Here is a 14,953-nt window from a genome sequence, read left to right as displayed (position 1 = left end):
AGGAAACAAGTTGAAAAGACATTTGGACAGGTGCACGTGTCAGAAAGTTTCAGAGGGGATGGATTCTAAACACAGGCTTATGGGGTGGACTGGTTCAATGTCTGGATTGGCTCAGTCTGGGTCTGAAGTGAGGGGTGTTTGGGGTCTGGATTGGATCAGTGTCTGGGGTGGGTTAATGCAGTTCAGAGACAGTATTGTGGTGAGGCTGTGGGCAATTTGTCAGACCATAGCAATGACACAACATCCATTGGGCAATCGTTTCATGAGGCCATACATATTGTTCCCTGCCACACATTACCACAGCAGTTACGATGTTAATTGTCTTTGGGAAGATCCCATGCACCTCTTTTCCAATGAGGGAGTCTGGTGAAAGGCCATGTAAGTGGAGCCCAGCAGAGGGTGGTGTTGCATGACTGAAATTGGCACCTTTCATTCCAGCTTCAACCTTTAATTATGTCCTTTCTTTGATTGCAGATGATTTTGCCCAATTGTGGTGGTTTATCGGCCTTGAAGATGATGATTGTTGTGGGAACGAGAACTGCAGGAAGAGCTTTGCGGTACAAACTCCCCCTCATAAAATGCTCTACCAATGTACAATCTACCCGATACTCTGTTGTCAAGTTCCACTTCAAGTTTATTATCATCTGACTGCACACATACAATCCAGTAAAACAGTGTTTCTCCCAACACAGTGCACACTCGTACAATACACAATACACAGCACATAATAATCACACACACACACACACACACACACACACACACACACACACACACACACACACACACACACACACACACACACACACACACACACACACACACACACACACACACACACACAATGTATAAATATTTTGGGATGATTTACTCAGTTACAGGATTTTTTTCCAAAAATAAACTTTATTCACAATGAAGTATTTACAAAAGAGAAACCCATTGAAAGTTTTTTCACACCCTCACACATTTCCATCATTGAACATTTTTACATACACTCTGTTTACACCATTGCCACCACTGTGCACCTTGTCGTTGGTACCCCCTCTGTTGTTTGAGGGACTTTCCCTCAGATACAGCCCCTCAATCTCCAGTGAGAGAAGGACCCTAGACTGTGGTCCTTCCCACAGAACCCTCCCATTGGCTGAACCAAGCCTCAGTGTGTCCCTCAGCTCGTACTCCGGCAGTCGGCAACATCTCCATGTGCTGAAAAACCATCGAGTTTCTTGATAATTGACAGGCAGTCTCACCCATACATGCAAGTGACCTATCCGAGCGTGCTGCAGACAGGTGCGGAGTGACGCACAGTCATAAGCACATTGTGACATCTAATCCTACTGTACCGCGCAATGCTGCAGCCAGACAGAATACACTCAATTATGCTCCTGTATAATGCTGTCTAGATGGCAGCCAGTAGCCTTGCCCTTCTCAACCTCCTTAGGAAGTGAAGGTCAGAAACCTGAGACTAATGGCATTACTGACGCTGCCTTTTCTCTTCCAATCAGATGATTGCCTCCGTTCTGGTGGCTCTGATCGGGATGATTGGTGGTGGATACTGCATCATTGTCTCTGCTTTGGGACTATCCCAAGGTCCCTCTGCTTCACAGAGATGGGATGGCGATATCCCTTCAACGACACTAATGGGAGGTTATTAAAACCAAATAAGTTGAATGCTTCCACTGTGAAATGACGCACTTTATCAGGAAGGCTGAGCAAGTGGTTATAATGGGACAAGGTTGTAATTGATCGCAGAAAAGAATGATCTTAATGGCATGTGTGGACAAACCTTTGAATGCTGAAGGGCATCATTAATTGAGAAGGAAACCAAACCTTTGAATGGAGATTGTCCCATCCAGTGATATTGGATAGAGACATAAAATAATGAAAGGAAGAGAGAGGCAGGAAAGTTATTTCCAGTGGCAGGTGAGACTAGAAATAGTGGACGAAGCCTCAAGAATCAGGGGAGGAGATTTAGGACATTGATGAGAAGGAACTGCCTTTCCCAGAGATAAGTGGATCTGCGGAATTCTCTGCCCAAGTAAGCAGTAGAGGCTGCCCCATTGAATGTATTTAAGACATAGTTAGACAGCTTTTTGAACTGTCGGGAAATGAGGGTGATGGAGAAAAGGCAGGTAGTTTACCTGATCTATTGAATGAATGGTAGAGGAGGGCCAAATAGTTGAGTCCTGCTGCTAGTTTGTGTGTTTTTTTTCAGACATATAGCAACTCACACGCCTTTCTAGCCCACAGCCCCACACCGCCCAATTACACCCACACGCCTTTCCAGCCCACAGCCCCACACCGCCCAATTACACCCACATGGCCAATTAGCCTACAAACCTCGTAGATTTTTGGTGGGTGGAGAAAATTGGACCACCCATAAGAAACCCACAGAGGTCACAGGGACAACATTCAAACTCCATACAGATTCAAACGGATTTGAACCCAGGTCCTTGGCACTGTAATAACATTGCACTAACCGTTACACGCATACACTAACCATGCCATCCTTACACTAACTTTGCCACTTTACACTAACTGTGCTGCATTTACACTAACTGTGACACACTTAAACTAACTGAGTCACCCTTACACTAACCGTTCTGGACACAGACAATTCCTTTAGGAAGGTTGTCAAGACTTTGGAAAGAGTTCAGAGATTTTTCTGAATTTTCTTTTTTCTCAACCGTTGGAACTTGGGTTATGAGGTGTACTTTTGAACATATCACCTTTGAACGAATGAAGTGTGTGAAATGTTGAGGCCTATAATACAAGTCACTGCTCAACAGGATTACATGGTGGCGCAATAGTAAAGTCACCGTTTCCAAGCATCGGGGAGGCAGGTTCCGGCCCGACCACTGGGGATGTCAGCGTGACTACGTGAATTTCCTCCCATTTCCTCGCACATCCCAAAGACATGCAAGCTCATTTGCCATATATAGTGCCCCATAATGTGGTAGAATTTCAGGGGGAATAAACGAACACGGTTGGTGTAGCTGTTAGTGCAATGCCTTTACAGTGCTAGCAATCAGGACTGGGGTCCAAATTCCTCTGTCTGTAAGGAGTTGGTACATTCTCTGTGTCTGTGTGGGTTTTCCCCAGGAGCTCCGGTTTCCTCCCACCATTCATATTCAGGGGTGTAGGCGGCCTGGACTCTGGGCTGAAATGGCCTGTTACCTCCATGCCTAAATTTAATTTTTTTAAAAATTAATGGGAAGAGATTAATATTGGATAAGTGTAGAAAATAAAATATAGAACATTAGAGCACAGCACAGGCCCTTCAACCTACAATGTTCTGCCAACCAATATCGACCAATTCAACAATCTAAATCTTCCCTACATTACACCCATCGCCCTCTATTTTTCTTGCATCCGTGTGCCTGTCTAAGAGTCTTTTCAATTTCCATATTGCCCCATCGTCCACCACCAACCCTGGCAATGCATTCTAGGCATCCACTACTCTGTGTAAAAAAACTTGCTCCTGATGTTTCCCCTAAACTTTCCTCCCCACATCTGGTACAGAGGTCCTCTGGTAAGATGTTTGTGGATGGGCATGTGGCCTTGTTGCATCTTTCTGTCTCTTACAGCAATAGTCAAGGAAAGGTGACATCTGTGGTTCTGGTGTCAGTGACTGGGTCTTGTAGTCTTTGCAATGAAGAGTGAGGGAGTAGGATGGGTTGAAAGGGTTAATGTAGTCATGCAGGAGGAAGGGCAGCTCAGGGCAGCTGAGTGATCTGTTTCAGTCCTGTGAGAACCTTTCAAGTTTATTGTCACAGTGAAAGTTTTCAATATGCATGTTATCTAGCAAGGCATACATACACATTACAGCAAATTAAACACAGCGCAGAGTTCAGTTACAGGGAGAGATCAGTTATTTTACCAGTGTGATGTTTGTTCAGGAGAATGGCAGTAGTGGGAAAGGAACTGTCTTGAATCTGCTTGATTTCACACTCATTGGGGAGGGGGGGGGTGGGATGGTTTGAAGGGAGTGTGGCCGGGTGCGATGAGCCAATTAATACATTGACAAATTTACTGAGACAGCATGGTATAGAAAGAGTTGATGGAGGGCAGGAAGGCTTATGTGATTGTCTGAGCTGCGTTCTCAGCTCTCTGTGGTTTCTCGTGGCCTTGGTTTCCATCCCACTTGGCGTTAAGTGCCAGATAATGTTGTCCGGGGTTTGCTGTAGGACCATCTTGATGTGAACCTTAGGAATGACCCAGTGAAGGCTATCCTGGAAAGAAATGAGACTGGAGGAATTGACACTCTGCTCCATCTCACTTCCCAGGTACCTCATCAACTACACCACCTGGAGCCAGTGCACTGAACCAAAGCACATTGTGACATGGAACATAACTTTATTTTCCATCCTCCTGGCACTGAGTGGGGTCGAAGTCAACTTGTGCTTTGTTCAGTTAATAAATGGTTTTGTCGGAGGGATTGTTGGAAGCAGTTGCCGTAACCAAGAGGTAAAATCACACATTTTCATTTCCAATCTGGATGGAATTTTCACTTGAACCCATGGAATGTTCTTGGAGCAGTTCCCCTGGAATCAGCTCATGGGGCTTTCATTGCAAATTAAGTTCTGTGTCAATCAGGTTTTTGAAAACTTGTGCTCCATTGTGGAAAGCATTGTGCAAGACACAGGCTTCACCCACAATTAATGAATTAGTCCCTGAGATGAGCTTGATACTACCCAGGATTCTTCAAAAATTACCGTATATACATGTGCAATAATCAAATTTTATGGACCTATTCTTAGGGGGATTGACTATTACACAGATACTACTTTTGACCACGATAGGTACCTGTGTTGTTTGGGGTTTTGGGAGCTTGGATGAGTTGGTGGCCGAGGCCTAGGCTAAAGTCTGCGGCCAGGGGATCAGGAGCTCAGGTGAGCAGGTGGGCTTGGCCTAGGCAAGAGTCCGCGATAGAGGTGTCAGGAGCTTGGATGGGCGGGCAGCCGGGGCATTTGGAGTTCAGTGGGAAGGCGGCCGGGGTATCAGGAGCCTAATTGAGCAGGCAGTCGGGGCCCAGGCAAGAGTCCATGAGGTGTCAGGAGTTTGGATGGGTGGGGGGTGGGTGGCCTGGGCATAGACAAGGGTCTGCAGTTGACATGTCAGGAAGTCCGGTGGGCAGGTGGACAGGGACAAGAATGGGGGGCGGGGGTTGACTTTTAAACACAATATATGGAAAATTCCAGATTTTAGGGCCAAAAATAAGAGGGCAACTTTTGTCTATTACACATGAATATATTGTAAGTGAGTAGTCTCAATTCAAAGATGCTCAAAGGCATTTATTAAACGTCTTTGAGTGAAACAAGAAAGTCTGCAGATGCTGTGATTGTGGTCAAAGCTCAAAAATGCTGGAGGAACTCAACAAGTCATGCAGCGTCCATAGGACATAAAGATATAAACCGATGTTTTGGGCCTGAGGCCTTCTACAAGGTATGAGCAGAAAGCAGGCCATCATCTGAATTAAAAGGGTAGGGTAGAAGGGGAAAAAAAAGAGCAGGGGGAGAACCATAGGACAGTAAGCCATAATTGGATGAATCAGAGGGAAGGAGAGGAAAGGTGAGGATTGATTAGGTTAGGGGGTGGCTCTGTGAATGCAGAGCTGGAGGGTAGGAGATGGAGGGACAGAGGAAGGTGTGGTGGGATGAGGTATTCCACCACTGTAATAACTATATGCCCTGGCCTGGATTGCCCCATCCTTCGCTCTGACCCTCCCAGGAGATTCCCTAATAAAGGTCCCAACCCCAGACTTAGACCCCAGATCACTTCCTGCTCGGATCCAGGCCTGATCTAATGTCCAAGTTAATAAAAGCCTTTTGACTCCCATCTACTGCCTAGTGGAGTCACTCAATTGCCCATTAGAAGATTATAAAATGAGAAAGGGTTGTTTCCTACATACAATGTGACAACTATACCTCAATATAATTTAGAAAAAATCTGGTAAATCTTTTATAAAGTTATTTGATTGGTTTAAAAATCTGGTTTGCTCACAGAAGAGGACAGAAGCCAGGTCAAGGGTACCACTCTATTTATCAGAATGGGTCTGAGGACAATATTTTTATTTAAAAATCACTGCTGCATCAGCTCTTGGCAGATTTTGCAAATTCGTTTGAACAAAAACATGAAGCTAAAAAAAACATTTCTCCAAGTAGATTTGATTCCCACTTGAATCTCCACAGACCTAATTGAGAATTATATCTTTTATTGACTGCATTTTGTTGGCCGTACAGTTGCCCGTAATAGTTCTTACAACATATTTGTTCTCAGTATGTAGTCACTGTTGACAATGTTGCAATTCATTGACTCTTAATTATCTATTTGTGCCCATTCTTGGATGGATTTGTGATTAGGAAGGATGTGGACCGCATGCAAGCAAATGGGACTGGCCCAGAATGCTAACGAACAGCATGGACATGCTGGGCTGAAGGGTCTGTTCACACAATATGATAAAAATCCCGATTTGTTTTCGAAATCCACTTGATTTTTGTGGTCACCTTGTCCATGAAGAAATGGAATGCCCTTAATCTTGTTTAATTATCTCTGAGCTTCCTAATTCCTTTACAGGTCTGCCTCCAGCTTGCGTGCTCTCCAAAGGTTTCAAAGGTCATGTAATAAATACATTAAAATGTAATATACCTGATATCAACTTTTCTCTGCCCGCACCCCTAAAAATAGGAGAAAGAGAAGCAAACCTGACCTCCCTCTCTTGTCAACATGCCCCCCCCCCCCACCCACCAACTCCCAGGTGGGTCATACCAATGTATTTCCTTCCTCTGTTCACATCTTCTAACACGACATTTTTTTTAAAAACAGGTCAGAAGAAGCAATGATGTTGAAGTCAACATATACGAGATCAGATGGGGGAGGGTTTCTGGGAGGGGGGGCCTAGCAAGCAAGAAATAAGATGAGTGAAGAGTTGGGAATTAAATTTTAAATTTAGACATACAACACAGTAACAGGTCATTCTGATCCATCATGTCATGCTATTCCAATACACCAATTAACATACAAACCTCGTACGTTTTGAAAGGTGGGAGGAATCCCATGCAGGCACAGGGAGAAGGTACAAAGCCCCTACAGAGAGTACTGAATTTGAACCTGAGTTGATTGTGGGTGAGAATTAGAGAGGGTGGGGCGGGGGGGGGGGGAGTGATAGGCAGAGGGGAGGGGGGGATGTTAGAGCAGCAAAATGAAAGGAACATCAGAAATGGGTGGGTTGATGCAACTGAGAAGTGAATCTCTTTGAGACACAAGGAGAGAGGTGGTGGTCGGGGAACTTAGGTAAAATGCGGCTGACATCTGATGGCATTCCTGTTCAGCACTTGGTTTCCTGTAGTGAGGATTACTGTGTGAACTCACTCAGCCGGGGACATCAAGAATACCTATCTTCATTGTGGCGTTTGAGGGCAGCACGGTTAGTATAGTGGTTAGCGCAATGCTGATGCAGCGTCAGCGACCAGGGTTCGAATCTCACGCTGTCTGTAAGCAGATTTTTGTATGTTCTCCCCATGTCTGTGTGGGTTTCCTCTGGGTACTCCAGTTTCCTCCCACATACAGGGGTTGTAGGTTAATTGGGTGGTATTGACTCAACAACAGCCATGAACAGTAATCTGGTGATTAAAGTCAGCCTGAAAGCCAAGGGCACACTTACGAATGCATAGAAACCTCAATCTGAAAGGAGAGGTGACTCTCAACATAGAAGCTCAGTTTCTGAGAGAATCATCCGTAGAAAGGTAGCACTCAGGACCTGGGAGGGGTGGAGTCCAAAGATTAGGGTATATTTAAGACAGAGGTTGACTGATTCTTGATTAGCCAGGGCATCAAAGGTTATGAGAAGTCTGAGCAGTGGGGCTGTGTGGGAAAATGAATCAGTTTCTGTTTAAATGGCAGGCAGACTTGATGGGCTGAATAGCCGATTTCTGCTTCTATGTCTCATGCCTTAGACTTCCAAGGGTGATGGACTTGGTTGGGAAAGGTAACAGTTAAAGATAAAATTACCTGACTGTGGGGTTGGTGTGATTACCTGCTCTCTGTCACCTGACAATCTGTGGCAGGAGATACATTTATATCTATTGGCCTTGGGGAATTTAGGTTATACTAGATCATTTAATGAGGGCCTGAGGGGAACCTGTTTTTTGCCACATAGAGGTTGCCACACACAGTGCTGGAGAAACTCAGCAGGTCACACAGAGTCAATAAGAAGTAAATGTTTTGGGCCTGAGCCCTTCCAGATTCCTAACGAAGGGCCTGGGCCCAAAACCTTGACTGTCTTTCTATCTATGCTGAGTGACCTGCTGAGTTTCTGCAAAACATTTGTGTATTGCACTCGACCTCAGCATCTGCAGATTTTCTTGTTTAACCTCATGCAGAGGGTGGGGCTATAAAGCGAGTCACCAGAGGACGTGAAAAGTCAGGTACAACTGTAATGTTTAAACAGGTACATGGATAGGAAAGGTTTACAGCAGCCATTCTCAACCGGAGCGGCACAGTTAGCATAGCGGTTACCCCAATGCTATTTCAACGCTAGCAACAAGGGTTTGTATCAGGCACTGTCTGTAAGGAGTTTGTATGTTCCCCTTGTGACCTGCATGGGTCATTGTCCAGGTGCTCCTGTTTCATCCCATGTTCCAAAAAAATGTATGGGGTTGTAGGTAAATTTGGGTATACTGTAATTGGACAGCACCTGTTAAAATCTACCTTGCTATAAATAAATTTAAAAATCAAAAATATTTAAGGATGGCCATGGACTGAAATCCTAAATTTAAATTTTTTTTTAATATAGTTGGTAGGAGAGAAGCACAGAAACCAACTAAACTTGACTGTTTCACAGGGAAGGGGGGCCCATAAAATTTGAGTTGAGACCTAAAGGGGCCGTAGCCGAAACCAAGGTTGAGAATGGCTGGTTTATAGGGATATGAACTGAACACAGGGATATGGGACTCGGCCTAGTTCTGTGCTATAAATCACTACAACTCGATTTAGCAATGCCGCCTGCCACAAAGCCCATCATACTGTAGAGGGCTGTTCTATTAACACGAGTTGCCTGGACATTGTTCAGATCCCCTGCAAAATATCAGTCTACTCTCTCCTTCCAGAATGATGCTTAAGAGGCAGCCACGTGGAGTCGAATGGAAGCGGATGCAAGCTCCAGCGTCCCGTCGTGCTGCGCCGGAAGTCCTTGTGCTGTCGTCTGCTTGCATGAACTCAAGCTCCTGAATTTCCTCAGACTTTCATCCCACCTCACATGAAGTTGGGTTCCACCCATCTTTGGACAAAGTCTGAGGGAAATCAGAGCCCGTGTGATGCTTCCATTTATTTATTCTTAAACATTAGATAAGTGCCCTGTGTAAACTGTTCTCCCTAGACTCAAGCAGGGCCCCTCTTTGGTTTGAAACTAAACCTCTTAATGAACACCCAGGACTTTCAAGACATCTTATTGATTTGGTCAATGAGGAGAACACATTGGTAATTTGCAGCATTAGTCAGGGGGCCATTGAGATTACTTCCATTGTAACCCTGTCATTTTCCTCTATTTTCTAAATGTTGTTAGTTTTGTTCCAATGTACTAATGGTTACCACTGATGACTATTCCCCATGGGTGGGTTTAGTAAAGGCACAAAAGTGCTGGAGGAACTCAGCCAGTCTCAGACCATAGGGGGTAGAGGTACATGTTCAGTCCACGGGGAGTTGTTCATTGATCAAGTGAATGGCTGGAAAATTAGAAATTGGAGCTATCTGCAAGACCACCTACCATTTATGTAAGCACAGGTTGATTCCATTATATCTGGAAAGGATACAAATTGGAGATATAATTAGCTGATGAAAGGACTGGTGTGATGCCCTGCATTCTCATTCATTGGGAATCTGGGGCATTCCCAGATTTGCGCTAACTGCTACCCCAACCGTGTTCATTTATTCCCCCTGAAATTCTACCACATTATGGGGCATTATATGTGGCAAACGAGCTTGCATGTCTTTGGGATGTGCGAGGAAATGGGAGGAAATTCACGTAGTCACGCTGACATCCCCAATGGTCGGGCCGGAACCTGCCTCCCCGATGCTTGGAAACGGTGACTTTACTATTGCGCCACCATGTAATCCTGTTGAGCAGTGACTTGTATTATAGGCCTCAACATTTCACACGCTTCATTCGTTCAAAGGTGATATGTTCAAAAGTACACCTCAGTCATAACCCAATATTGTGCTGACTTATATAATCCCACTCCACAATAATTTATCCCTTTCCAATCATGGGTGGCTCGGTTATGTGTGGTGTTTAACGCAGCACTATCACAGCTCCAGTGACCCAGGTTCGAATCCGGCGTTGTCTGTAAGTAGTTTGTACATTCTCTCCATGACCTGAGTGGGTTTTCTCTGGGTGCTTTGGTTTCCACCCATCCTCCAAAAATGTATGGGGTTTCTAGGCTAATTGGGTAGCACGAGTTTCATGGGCCAAATGGTCCATATCATTTAAATAAAATATGGTTGATTTCAGAATAATTTCATTCATTAAGATCAAGAGAGACTGGGAACAGGATTTAAATCTTTCATTCTCTAATGAGGTTTGGGATTCCATTTGTAATTTGATTAATGTGACCTCCCTTTTTGCAGGATATTGTTTATTGCAATTTAAAGTGATCCATAGGGTACATATGTCTAAAGTTAAATGGTCTCGTTTTTATTTTGATATCAATCCTCAATGTGATGAATGCAACATTGCTGAGGCTTCTTTGATTCATATGTTTTGGACTTGCCCTAGTTTAGAAAATTTTAGAAAGATATTTTTCGAACATTATCCGTGATTCTTAATTTAGAACCTTGCCCTTTAATTGCTCTTTTGGGATCTTTTCAAGAAGATGACATTTTACTGACTCCAACACAAAACTGAATTTTTATCTTTTACTTTCATTGATAGCCAGACATGCAATTTTTGATTAAATGGAAAGATAATACTCCACCTACACGTACACAATGGCTAAATGATATTATGTCTTGTTTAAGTTTAGAAAAAAATTAGATATGGCATTAAAGATTCAAATACTAATTTCCTAAAGACATGGGCCCCTTTTATGGACTATTCCCACAATCTAAAGTTTTAGGGTTGTTATAACCTTTCGATGCTGTGCTGTCCATTTCCAGGTTGTCATTACTTGATAACCACATGTTAGATTTTTTTTCCAACCTTGTATAGTGGTCAGGGTTTTGAATTAATGCGGGTGAGGTTTCTTTTTCTTGTAATTTGTGTTTCAATATATAATTGTAATGATTAATTTTTATATTATTGCAAACTTCAATAAAAAATCTTTAAAAATATAAAGAAACCTCATAGCCACTCACTATTTTTCGAACATCCATGTGCCCATCAAAGAGTCTTTCAAATGTTCCTATTATACCAGTCTCCACAACAACCCCCATCAATGCATTCCAAATATCACTCTCTATGCAAAAAATAAAAACCTTACCTCTGAGGTCTCCCCTAAACTTTCCTCCCCTTGTCTTAAAGCGATATCCTCTGGTATGGCCTACATCCATCCTGGGAAAAGGGCACTGGCTGTCCATAATTTTCTTCTATATAATGGCTGCTTCAGATGGAAAGCATTGAACTTGTGTTGTTCAGAAGGATTCTTTATGCCTCTGACCTTCCTGTCAGATCAGGTCAGATATCTGATAAGCTAAACTCTAGTGCCTGATTTTACCAGTGATATTTCACAGGAGACAAAAGTAAAAAGGTAGGGACAAAAACTACCCCCTCCCCCACCCCACCGCCCCATCAACCCAAGTTGAAGGAGAAATCCGCCTGGCCCACTGGGAAAAGAATCTCAGGGTTGTACATACTCTTGACGATAAATCTGAACTTTGACCTTTGACTAGATGGTGGGAATGATAACAGCAGCAGCAGGCAGTAGTCAGGGTTCAGGGAGGGCGGGCGGAGAGATTGAACTCCGCGGACCTAAGGAAAACAACTACTGATAAGTTGAGCAGAGGGTGAGGAGAGAGCGAGCATACCATCTTTGGGGGGCGCGGGGGGGGGGGTCAGGACAGGGGCTGGGACGTTGGAGGTGAGGTGGTGACACCAGGGAAATAACCAGGACAGAGGGGGTGTGAGGTACTGAGGGAAGCCAAGACTTTCAATTATTTATTCTTAAACATTAGATAGTGCCCTGTGTAAACTGTTCCATCAAGGCTCAGGCCCTGCAGCTCTTTGGTGTGGAATCTAAAACCTCATAATAATAAACATTCAGGACTTTCAGAACATCTCCTTGATTTGGTTAATGAGGAGAACTCATGGGTGATTTGAAGCATTGGTCATTGAGATTACTTTCCTTGGAACCATTTCATGTCATTTTCCTGTATTTCTATATGTTGTGTATCATTTTATTCTATTATGTTAATTGCCATTCACAGTTACCATGGTAGACCACACTGATGACTATCCACCATGGAGAGTGGGACATTTTGGAAACTTTGGCCTTGGACTCCCCTCTGAGGTATCAATGGAAATTGACTTTGAAATTCAGTGAAATGACTAGGCTTTGATGCAAACAAATGTTCCTATTTCTGTCGAATGCTTGTGTTGACACTTTTCCCAAGCTCCTTGAATAAAAGTTCACCAGACTGTCTGCAGCACAAAAAAGTGCTGGAGGATCTCAGCAGTGGAAAGCAATAGGCAGTCGACATTTCGGGCCTGCAACCCCTCTTCCAGATGTCCAGTCCCTTTCTCCTGTCAGAGAGCTCCTTTCTCAGCCCTCTGCCCCCTCCTCCATCACCTTTCAGCTCCTTCCCCTTCCCAACTGCATCCACCTACATTGGAGGAAACTGGAACAGCCAGAGGAAACTCACAAAGACAGAATCAGAATCAGAATCGGAATTTTCTTGACATGAACAAGTCATGAAATTCGTTTTTTGTGGCAGCGTCAATAGTGCAAACATTCATATTATAACCATCTTATGACATTACTATATATAAGAAAAAGTGCACGAAAAGTAAGGCCGTGTCTTTGGTTCATTGGTTATTCAGGAATCTGATGGCAGCGGGGAAGAAGCTGTCCTTGTGCCGTTGAGTGCTCGTCTTTAGGCTCCTGTACCTTTTTCCAAATGGTAGCAGATTGAAGAGGGTGTGGTCTGAGTGGTGGGGGCCTTTGAGGATGGAGGTTGCTTTTTAAAGACCCTGCCTCATCTAGATGGTCCTCAATGGCGTCAAGTCTGGTGCACGTGATGTCGCAGGCCGAGTTAACAACCCTCTGGAGCTTATTTTTGACCTGAGAGTTGGCGCCCTCCATATCAGGCAGTGATGCAGCCAGCCAGAATGCTCTCCATGGTCCACCTGTAGACACAAGGAAAACATACAAACTCCTTACAGACAGAGCCAGATTCAAACCTGTGTCACCGGCGCTGTAATAGCGTTGCACTGACTGCAATGACAAATGCTGCACGTGGCTTTTAAATTATTTATTTGGACCATTAACTGATCCCATCAGATTGTCAGACGCGCTGCTCACTGATGCAATGATGACAAACTCAGTACATTTTAATAAACTAGCTCGACATTAAATGTGCACTTGTTCTTGTCACTATTTTCAATTTTAATTTGTGTTTTACAATAAAGAACATGAGAAACAGGAGTGGGTTAAGGCCACTCCGAGACTGTTCCATCATTCATTGAGTTGGTGGCTGTGCCAGTTCCCAGAACTGCTTTGTGCCCCCTATTTCCCTCGATACCAAACCCCTGAAGCGTTTAGGAAACTGCCAGTGCCCATGGCCCTTCAAAAGATCTGCTTGCAGTTAGCGCCCTCACAATTTCCAGTCCTCATTCCTGATTTGCCAGCAGACTGGAGTGAGCTCTTTGGGTACTGAGCCCTGTGCTGTAGCCTTCTCGCTGCCTTCCCCTTCATGGTGGGAAGGGGAATAGAGGGTGGAGATGCTGGGATTGTTGATCCCATTATATTCCCTGCCACTAAAGCTCCCTACTGCTTCTTTGCATCCTTTCTTGAATAGCAGGATCACATTTGCCACTCCCTCATCCTCAGCAACAAGTTGGGAAAATAATAAGCAGGATGGCCTCCTATTTAAAAACCCTAGAATGTAAAACACCCAGCCCTTTGAATTTATCAACCACCAAGGTCTCACGTCCATCTGCACTATTTTTGACAAATTCTTTCCCCCTTCAGTTCCTGGTCCAAATTGCCAATGGACTTGTTAAATTTTTTAATTAGACATACATCACGGTAACGAGCCCTGCCGCACAAATACCCCAATTAACCTAAAGTGGGAGGAAACTAGACCACCTGGAGAAAACCATGCAGACATGGGGAGATCATATAAAACCCCTCGCTGGATTCAAACCTGGGTTGTAATAGCGTTGCACCCACCTCTGCACTAACTGTGCTGCCTTTCTAACATATCTGACCGGTTTTGTGTGCCTTCTGTGAAAACTGACTGATTTCTCCGCATCATGTCATAAATTTTTGTGTCTCTGTTAATAAGCTCATCCAGCTCTATTGAGTTGATTTGTCATAAATACCTGGTACAGTGAGGAGGGTTCTTCTGCAAACAGACCACCAGGTTATCTCCAACGGCCATGTTTAGAGCACCATTTACACAGTGTGCAATTAGCACCGAGCAAGGGCAGCACAAGAACATTGTTATAGGGTTCGTTCAGGAGCCTGATGGTTGCGGGGGAGAAACTGTTGGGGCACATGTTTACACTTGGTCACATGGGCCTGTTACCATGCTGTATCTCTAAATTTAAAAAAAATCTGGAGATCCACCACAAACATCAGTGCACAGAAGGGATCCATAATGGATGGGCTCAATCACAACCGAGGATTCTCCTGTAAGAGAGAATCTCAGTATCCTGCGCAGAATGTTGAAAAGGATTGATACATTATTCCAATGTTGACAGTTCATTCTGTTCTCCAGCCCTGTGGAAACTGATCTCCTGCCA

The 14,953-nt window shown here is 44.1% G+C and overlaps 1 pseudogene; it reads left to right on the top strand.

Annotated features, from left to right (window-relative positions):
- Positions 1-280: 280 nt before the first annotated feature.
- Positions 281-6,649, top strand: LOC138743610 (transmembrane 4 L6 family member 1-like; annotated as a pseudogene).
- Positions 6,650-14,953: the final 8,304 nt, after the last annotated feature.

The sequence above is a fragment of the Narcine bancroftii genome, chromosome 9, assembly GCF_036971445.1.
Source record: "Narcine bancroftii isolate sNarBan1 chromosome 9, sNarBan1.hap1, whole genome shotgun sequence".
NCBI classification, from domain to species: domain Eukaryota; kingdom Metazoa; phylum Chordata; class Chondrichthyes; order Torpediniformes; family Narcinidae; genus Narcine; species Narcine bancroftii.
The sequence above is the reverse complement of the archived record's forward strand: the minus strand, read 5'-3'. Positions and strand labels throughout refer to the sequence as shown.